Here is a 10,001-nt window from a genome sequence, read left to right as displayed (position 1 = left end):
TGTAATTACATCTACACCACAGGCTTCTGCTAATGACTCCCATGGTTGTATGTAAGGTGGATGGCAAAGGCATATAGTAAAAAGCAGTATAAAAGCAGTATAAAAAACATCATCATTAAAGCTCATCACTGCTTGCATATTCCGTAACAATGCTTATGGAAAAATACATACCGGTAATTATTTTGTAAATATGTATTTATTTCATGATGCACTAAAGTCATGTTTTGTCTAAGATGTCAAATGGATTTAAGGTGTATTATGCATGAAGATTCTGGAAATAATTGTTGCTTGTTATAATCATGTTATATTATTATATTATTCTATATAACAGTAAAATAATCTCACCAGGAGGCTGCTGCTGGAAAATTAATCATTTGTTGTGTAATTAATGTAGAATTTAATCCCAGATTTAGATTAAAGAGTTGTAATACCAGTCTAGAAATGAGCAAGCTATATGCATTGTTAATGTCTTGGCTGTTTAACATTCAATTGTCTCAGACAGGTCTAACATTACAGTACTGGAGCTACAATATTGTCAAAATGCACTCGTTGATGTGTTCGCTCCACTTACAGTACATCAGTCTTTGTGATATTTGTGAGTACAGTGCGATACTGTATGTTTGTACTTACTGACTGTATGTGTGACACCCGCGGTACAAAGCTAATTTGTATAATATTTAGATAGTTTCCTATGTGTGTCATGCAGCAGGGTCCCCTTTAACCTCTGAATGTTGACTGAACCGTGAGTAATTGGGTGGTCAGTTCCTTGGCTAATTAATGCTCGGGGTGGGGGGTGGTGTGTGTGTGTGTGTGTGTGTGTGTGTGTGTGTGTGTGTGTGTGTGTGTGTGTGTGTGTGTGTGTGTGTGTGTGTGTGTGTGTGTGTGTGTGTGTGGTGGGAGGAGGTGGAAGCCAGCCCTTATCTACCACTCGGTAAAGTAGACCCATCACCCGTCCTCTCAGTCCCTATAAGGCTTGGGGGTGTGGTTCAGTACACTGAGGGCTCCCCCCATTCAAGATCCTCAATGTCCTTGTAAAGGAGTAATGACGCAGGTCACGCAGGGCATCCATGCCACTATAGAGAGAGAGAGGTTGCGTTCCAAATGGCACCCTATTCCCTTTGTCTCTGAGTCAAAAGTAGTGCGCTATAGGGGGAAATTGAGACGCAACCTTGAGTTTCTCTTCTCCCATCCTCATCCCTAAACCCATCAGCTTTATAAAATAATAATAATAACTTTATTTGTATTATTTATTTGTATGATATCATGACAGGCATGTAGGCCGCGCTCTGTCCTTCCAGCATGCTTTGCTCTCTGACCGCTGGCAGACCGAACAAGTACAGCCCATGGCTGAGGGCAGGCAGGCTGCAGCTGAGCTCAGAGAGCCGGATGTTGGCGTGAGGCTCCTTGCCAAGTGCCCTCGCTTGTACCATCATGGATGTTGATTTCAATTAACTGAATCACATGCTCCCAGATTGACCTGTCCTGTTAGGACAGCCAGGGCTGCAGTCTTTTGTTCCAGTTCTTCTACACATGCAACACCAACGTCTTAGGCTAGTAGTGTTAAGTTGTGTGGTTGGTTGGTGTTTGCGTGACTCCCGGTGATGGTCTCTCCTCCTGTCCAGTACTCGGTTAGGTTGGCCAAGACATTTCAACATTTCAGCGGCGGTTTGCCAAGGCTCGTTGGTCAGCTTGACGACCACCAGTGGGGAAAGAGTGAGGGAGGGGGGAGGGAGGGTGTGGATTGTGGGCTTATGATGTTAAGGACTAGGCTGGTAATCAGTCTGAGCAGTGGTCGGTCCTGTACTGGTGGCTGTGTGGTGGCACACTGGTGGTTGATGACTGCTGCTGGCAGGATGGTGGTGAGTGATTGATGCTGGCCTGTTCCCTCATGCAGAGCGCTGCCATGTAGACCCCACTGTGTAAACACAGTCGCCGTGGCGATTCTCTTAGCTCCTTAGACCCTGGATTGGTCAGTGGCCAGAGTTGGCTAGCTGAAACGCTGCCCAGAAACAGACAGGTAGCCTAGCATGTAGCTAGCTCACTGCAGCTAATGAAATGCTGCCCCAAAACAGACCGGTAGCCTGGCATGTAACTAGTGTCTTGAGCCCAGTGTCTTGAGAGTCCCAGTCCCAGTCTTTAAATATCATAATGTCACTGCTGTGCAGGCTGGGGGCTGGGGCTGGGCCGGCCCAGGCTGGGTCTGGGGCCTACATGGCCTTGCCTGTGGTGGTCAGAGTACTCGCTCCCTCCCCACCAGGCTCCCCTCTCTCAGAACGCCCCCTCCATCCCTCCATCCCAAATGCTGAGCTCAGGGCCCGAGATAAGTGCTTCTCCAGAGATGGCACCTCGCCTGCAATTACCTTCCACATCTGTGTAAAGATGTAAGGATGTCTGAGATGTACATGTTTTAACATGGTCACCATTAATCATCAGGAGCCCAACCAACAGTCATGGGAGCTACGGGAGCCACGGGAGCCCCCAACCCAAATGGAAATGTGTCCTGGGTCGTGTTCAGTGGGCACAAAATAGAAGAAAACGCCTCAAATCTGAATCGTTATTGTTAAAGAGAATGTGTTCTCAGTGACTTACCTGATTAAAGGCAATACATGAAACGGGGATAAAACTGTTTTTGTCCAATAAGAAAATAATGTTTTTGTTTTCCGTTACAAAATGTTTTGCTACATGGAGCATCTAATGAACACAACCCTTGTGAAATAGAACACGGAGAATGAGAGTGGTACCATTAGAGGAGACCTCCTCATATTAGCATCACAGTTACTCAGCAGCACTTCAAGGTACACATGGCATGGTGAAGATCTTACTCTAGCCAATGAGGCAAGAATGGACAGTTAGCATGTATGTTGTTAGACATACAGAGGTTATTGCAGAGCTTGATACAAAAGTACCTGAGTGTACAAAACATTAGGAACACATGCCTTCCATGACATATACTGACCAGTTGAATCCAGGTGAAAGCTATGATCCCTTACTGATGTAACTTGTTAAATCCAGAAAGAATGATTTTAAAGCATTGAGACAATTGAGACATAGATTGTGTATGTGAGCCATTCAAAGGGTGAACAGGCAAGACAAAATATTTAAGTGCCTTTGAACGTGGGGTATGGTAGTACACTCTTAGAAAAAAGGGGGTTCCAAAAGGGTTATTTGGCTGTCCCCATAGGATAACCCTTATTGCTTCCAGGAAGAACCCTTTTTGGTTCTAGGTAGAACCATTTTGCATTCGATGTAAAAGGATTCTACCTGCAACCAAAAAAGGTTTTCCAAAGGGTTCTCGTATGGGGACAGCCGAAGAACCCTTTAAGGTTCTATATAGCACTTTTTTTCCCAAGAGTGTAGGTGCCCGGCACACCGGTTTGAGTGTGTCAAGAACTGCAACATTGCTAGGTTTTTACGCTCAACAGTTTCCCATGTGTATCAAGAATGATCCACCACCCAAAGGACATTCAGCCATCTTGACACAAGTGTGGGAAGCATTGAAGTAAACATGCAACAGCATCCCTGTGGACACCTTGTAGAGTCCATGCCCTGATGAATTGAGGCTGTTCTGAGGGCAAAAGGGGGTGTTCCTCAACACTCTGTAATGTTAAAGTGAAAGATTTATTTTATTTTATTAGTATATTAACAGAAATTAAACAACTAAAATATAGTTGCTGCATAAGTATTCAGCTCCCTGAGTCGTTAGAAACACCTTTGGCAGCGATTACAGCTATGAGTCTTCTTGGGTTAACTTTACACACCTGGATTCTGCAATATTAGCACATTATTATTTTCATAATTCTTCAAGCTCTGTAAAGATGTTGTGGATTATGGGTTGACAGCAATATTTAATGTCTTGCCATAGATTTTCAAGCAGATTGAAGTAAAAACTGTAACTTGTCCACTCAGGAACATGCACTGTCTTCTTGGTAACAACTCCAGTGTAGATTTGTCCTTGTGTTGTAGGGTATTGTCCTGCTGAAAGATTAACTCCTCTCCCAGTGTCTGTTGTAAAGCAGACTGAAGGTTTTTCTCTAGGATTTTGCCTGTGCTTAGCTCCATCCCGTTTCTTTTTTTGCTGAAAAACTCCCCAGTATTTACCCATGTCAAGTATACCCATACCATGACGCAGACACCACCATGCCTGAAAATAAGGAGGCAATTACTCATTGATGTGTTGTGTTGGATTTGCCCTAAACATAAAGCTTTGCATTTAGACCAAAAATGTATTCCTTTACGGTATGACTTTAGTGTGCCTTGTATTCTGTATATTTGTATTCTTCTTTTCACTATGTCATTTAAGTCATTATTGGGGAGTCACTACAATGTTGTTGATCCATTCTCAGTTTTCTCCCATCACAGCCATTGAACTCTGTAACTGTTTTAAAATCACAAATGGCCTTATGGTTACAATTCTGAGCTGTTTTATTCCTGTTCTGCAGCTCAGTTCAGTAGGACGACTGTATCTTTGATTTGTCTGGGTGGTTTAATACATAATCCACAGCATAATTATTAATTTGGCCAATTTGAATACAGGCCTAATTTTTTACAATTTTCGACTAAATTGACATACCCAAATCTAACTGCCTGTAGCTCAGGACTTGAAGCAACAATATGCATTTTCTTGGTACCATTTGAAAGGAAACACTTTGAAGCTTGTGGAAATGTGAAAGGAATGTAGGAGAATATAACACATTAGATCTGGTAAAAGATAATACAAAGAAAAAAACATCTTTTTTTGTACAATCATCTTTGAAATGCAAGAGAAAGGCCATAGTGTATTATTCCAACCCACCTGCAATATAGGTTTTGGCCACTAGATGACAGCATTGTATGTGCAAAGTTTTAGTCTGATCCAATGAACCATTGCATTTCTGTTCAAAATGTTGTATCAAGACTGCCTAAATCTGCCTATTTAGTTTATTAATAACTTTTCATGTTCAAAACTGTGCACTCTCCTCAAACCATAGCATGGTATTCTTTCACTGTAATAGCTACTGTAAATTGGACAGTTCAGTTAGATTAAAAATAATTTAAGCTTTCTGCCAATATCAGATATGTCTATGTCCTGGGAAATGTTCTTGTTGCTTACAACCTCATGCTAATTGCATTAGCCTACGTTAGCTCAACCGTTCCGCAGGGGACCCACCAATCCTGAAGAAGTTTTAAAGAGATATTCAATGTCTGATTTGTCATTGTTACCCATCTACCAATAGGTGTCCTTCTTTATGAAGCTTTTGAAAAGCTCCCTGGTCTTTGTAGTTGAAATTAAAATTACATTTTTGACTGAGGGACCTTACAGATGTTGTATGTATGGTAGACAGAGGAAGGGTTAGTCATTCAAAAATCATGTCAACCCCTATTATTTCACATAGAGTGAGTCCATGTAACTTGTTTTGTGATTTGTTAAGCCACATTTTACTCCTGAACTAATTTAGGCTTGCCTGAACAAAGGGGCAGATTTTTTAATTTATTAATCTTAAAAAAATGTTAGAAATGTTCTTCCACTTTGACATAACAGAGTATTCTGAGTAGATTATTGACAAATAGTTGCAATTAAACCATTTTAATAAAATCACCCGCGGGCCACCAGTAGAGGAACCCTGCTCTAGCAGATATCCTTTATCTTGTGTGAAATAGTATCCTTCTCTTTCTTTCCCTTTCTTTCTGTCTCTGGTGCCTTTGTCATGGACACAGAAGGCTGTAGACAGAGATGTCAAACTGGACCTCTGAGGTCATAGGGTCAGAGAAACTCTTCACTACTGTTGACCTTCATCCAGACAGATTTAGCCACTTGTCAATGCCACACACACACACACACACACACCACACACACACACACACACACACACACACACACACACACACACACACACACACACACACACACACACACACACACACACACACACAGTCAACGTTTCTCTTTGACTACCTCCCCCCCCAATATCTTTTGTGATTGTAGACAGCTATAATGAAGATATCACTTTTAGCTTTTTGACCCCTATCATCTTTCTTTTGGTTAGTATTCAGGAATTATAGTTATTTGGACAAAGAGTGAGGTCAGGATGGTGAGGGCCCCAGCCCCACCAACTTATGTTGTGATTGCAGACAGCCATAATGAAGATATCACTTTTAGATTTTTGACCCGTGTCTTTTTAATGCAATAGCCAAGCAATACTCAACATACATATTCAAGAATAATCCTTAGAACAAAGTAGTGAGGTGAGGACATTGAGGGATAATAGTTTTTTTCTTCACATTGTCAAAGACAGGCTGTTAAAAAAACAAGTCTATTCATTTGCTTGCGTAATCACATTAAATTGCTCAAAGCTCATTTGCAGATTGTTTGTTGGACGAGACAGAGCTGAGACAATTTACCCACTTGACAGCTTAGTTAGCGGTCCGGGAAGTTGTGAAATGTCACACTTCAAGTATTTCAATTTGAAAGCCACACATAGAGATGTGAGAGGGAGAACCGTCAGATAAGACACAGGCTTAATTTTGCTCTTCAGTGTCCACCTCCTTGCATTATCTCTCAAATCTAGTCAAACTAAATGCAGCAAATCAGCATATCAACACTATGTACAAGATAAGGATCTTTTACTTTATTTTAGCAGTTTGTCCCATTGAGGTCAGAAGACATGCTACACTATCAGATTCACAACAATTTAAGAAGTGTGTTATGATAATCGCACACATTCGCGTTGCAACAAACAACACATATCAGACCAATAAGACACCACCACTGTACTCAGTAACAAAACAACAACCTCCTGCCTCCTCACCACCACTTTGTTCCTCCTTCGTCCCCTCCTATGTCTGTCTGTGTTCCCTAGATAGTGTTGGAGCAGGTCAGAGGTCATTGTCGCTGTGTACCCAGGTCTGTAAACAGCTCATTAGCCAAGCTGTAGTCTCACTGGGGACAGAGCTCCTGGGAAGACCTGCTACTCCAAAACACACACCCATGGACAGACACACACACGCGCCCTGCCACCGCACTGGTACGTGTGTGTGTGTGTGTGTGTGTGTGTGTGTGTGTGTGTGTGTGTGTGTGTGTGTGTGTGTGTGTGTGTGTGTGTGTGTGTGTGTGTGTGTGTGTGTGTGTGTGTGTGTGTCTGGTAACCTCAGACCTCAGGTTTGTTTAGAGTCCTCATAGGGGACTCACTCCTTCATAGTGTTAGTTATGTTGTTTGTCTGTCTCATGTTTAATTAAAAATTAACTCGTGTCAACTGCATGTTTAAACACATGCTGTAACATCATTGAAAAGACAGAGGAAGAAAAGGTAATGTCAGGATGATGAGCTTTGTTTATTTAAATGGGCTCCTGAGTGGCGTGGCATCTCAGTGCAAGAGGTGACACTACAGTCCCTGGCTCGAATCCAGGCTGTATCACGTTTCAGGTTTACTATTTCAACCTGTTTGAGTCCCTGATTCAGTCTGATTATTATCTACCAGCTTGATCTGTCTGGTGTGTTTAGCTCCATCCTCCATCCTATCTTCATTAATAACTATGAGGTCCAGGGTTAAAAACTCATTTAATTGCCTTTATGTTAATCATATTATGAATAGCTGGAGCGGCTGAGGCGGATTGCAGAGGAGAGAGAGGGGCTTGCGTCCCAAATAGCACCCTATTCCCTTCGTAGTGCACGTGCACTACTTTTGACCAGAGCCCTATGGGCCTGGTCAAAAGTAGTAAAATATGTAGGGAATAGGGTTTCATTTGGGATGTAATCAGAGAGTGTAATTCTGTACAATAGCTAGCTTGCACGTTGCATAGACCCCTGGAGGGCTGTTCACTTTGCCAGCATTACAGAACTTCCAACTCTGCTCCGCTCTACTCTACTCTCCCCTTGCAGGTAGGATTCTCTGCTCTGCAAAACCAGAATTAATGTGCAGGACACTTTATCAGCTATGACAAATATGCTCTCCGGAAAGGAATTATCTTGTAAGATTGGTTGAGGACACACACACACACATGCGTTCTTATACACACGTACGCACTCAAACACACACACACACACACACACACACACACACACACACACACACACACACACACACACACACACACACACACACACACACACACACACACACACACACACACACAAGCAGTCACACAAACACTCACACAAACACATATACACACGCACACATACCCCTCCTCCCCCTCCACACACACACTACCCTTGCTCCCCTCAATCTAACTAATATAGATTTGTACATTCTTAAATGCCTCTTCAGTAAACATGGATCACATAGCAACTCATATTCAGTCTTCTCCACCTCCTGTCTCCCTCCCAGGCCCCCACATGTGATTAAAGTTTCTACATTGTTAGGTCCTGTTAAAGAACATTCCTTCCCATCTCCTGAAATGTGTAAACCAGTTGGGCTCCAGCTAAATTAGCCAGCATACGTCTGCTAAGCTTAGGAATAATGATAATGGAAATGCCTCTCAGCGAAGAAGCTATTTTACCCATAAATATTGCAGAGAGGTGATTTCAGAGGAGCTTTGGCACTTTAACTAATTCAAATTCTCATTAGCTGAGCAGCCGCTGAGAAAACCGGTTTCTCATTTGTGAGGCTGGTTTTTATAAGCTCAAAGGAAGATAGGTTTTTGTTGTTTGTGTTTATTGTTAGTTACAACAACAATGCCAACTACATTAACTTTAATTACATATAACTAGAGAGTAAAATTATGAATTATAACTTGAATCAAATATTCAATACAATTTACCATGTGAGTAACATATGAATTACATAAGTAATGTACAATACAATGTAAGTCTTTGCAGACATCCAACAACCCCTCTTGTCCCTTTCAGACATTGGAGCACCTCTCTCCATTGGAGCACCTCTCTCCAGGATGGATGGTGTAGTGGGTTGGATATACACATGTACATAGCATACTGTATTTTGTTATCCTTTTCTTTGTAACGCCATCAATACAGTTGAAGTTGGAAGTTTATATACACCATAGCCAAATACATTTAAACTCAGTTTTTCACAATTCCTGACATTTAATCCTAGCAAAAATTCCCTGTCTTTGGTCAGGTAGGATCACCACTTCATTTTAAGAATTTGAAATGTCTGAATAATAGTAGAGGGAATGATTTATTTCAGCTTTTATTTCTTTCATCACATTCCCAGTGGGTCAGAAGTTTACATACACTCAATTAGTATTTGGTAGCATTGCCTTTAAATTGTTTAACTTGGGTCAAACAATTTGTGTAGCCTTCCACAAGCTTCCCACAATAAGTTGGGTGAATTTTGGCCCATTCCTCCTGACAGAGCTGGTGTAACTGAATCAGGTTTGTAGGCCTCCTTGCTCGCACACGCTTTTTAAGTTCTGCCCCAAAAATATTTTTAGGACTGAGGTCAGGGCTTTGTGATGGCCACTCCAATACCTTGACTTTGTTGTCCTTAAGCCATTTTGCCACAACTTTGGAAGTATGCTTGGGGTCATTGTCCATTTGGAAGACCCATTTGCGACCAAGCTTTAACTTCCTGACTGATGTCAAGAGATGTTGCTTCAATATATCCACATAATTTTCCTACCTCATGATGCCATCTATTTTGTGAAGTGCACCAGTCCCTCCTGCAGCAAAGCACCCCCACAACATAATGCTGCCACCCCCGTGCTCCACGGTTGGGATGGTGTTCTTCTGCTTGTAAGCCTCCTCCTTTTTCCTCCAAACATAACGATGGTCATTATGGCCAAATAGTTATATTTTTATTTCATCAGACCGGAGGACATTTCTCCAAAAGTACGATCTTTGTCCCCATGTGCAGTTGCAAACCTTAGTCTAGCTTTTTTTTATGGCGGTTTTGGAGCAGTGGCCTCTTCCTTGCTGAGCGGCCTTTCAGGTTATGTCGATATTGGACTTGTTTTACTGTGGATATAGATACTTTTGTACCTGTTTCCTCCAGCATCTTCACAAGGTCTTTTGCTGTTGCTCTGGGATTGATTTGCACTTTTTGCACCAAAGTACGTTCATCTC

This window comes from Salmo salar, chromosome 10, assembly GCF_965601325.2.
Source record: "Salmo salar chromosome 10, fSalSal1, whole genome shotgun sequence".
NCBI classification, from domain to species: domain Eukaryota; kingdom Metazoa; phylum Chordata; class Actinopteri; order Salmoniformes; family Salmonidae; genus Salmo; species Salmo salar.
Note: the sequence above shows the minus strand (reverse complement) of the source record.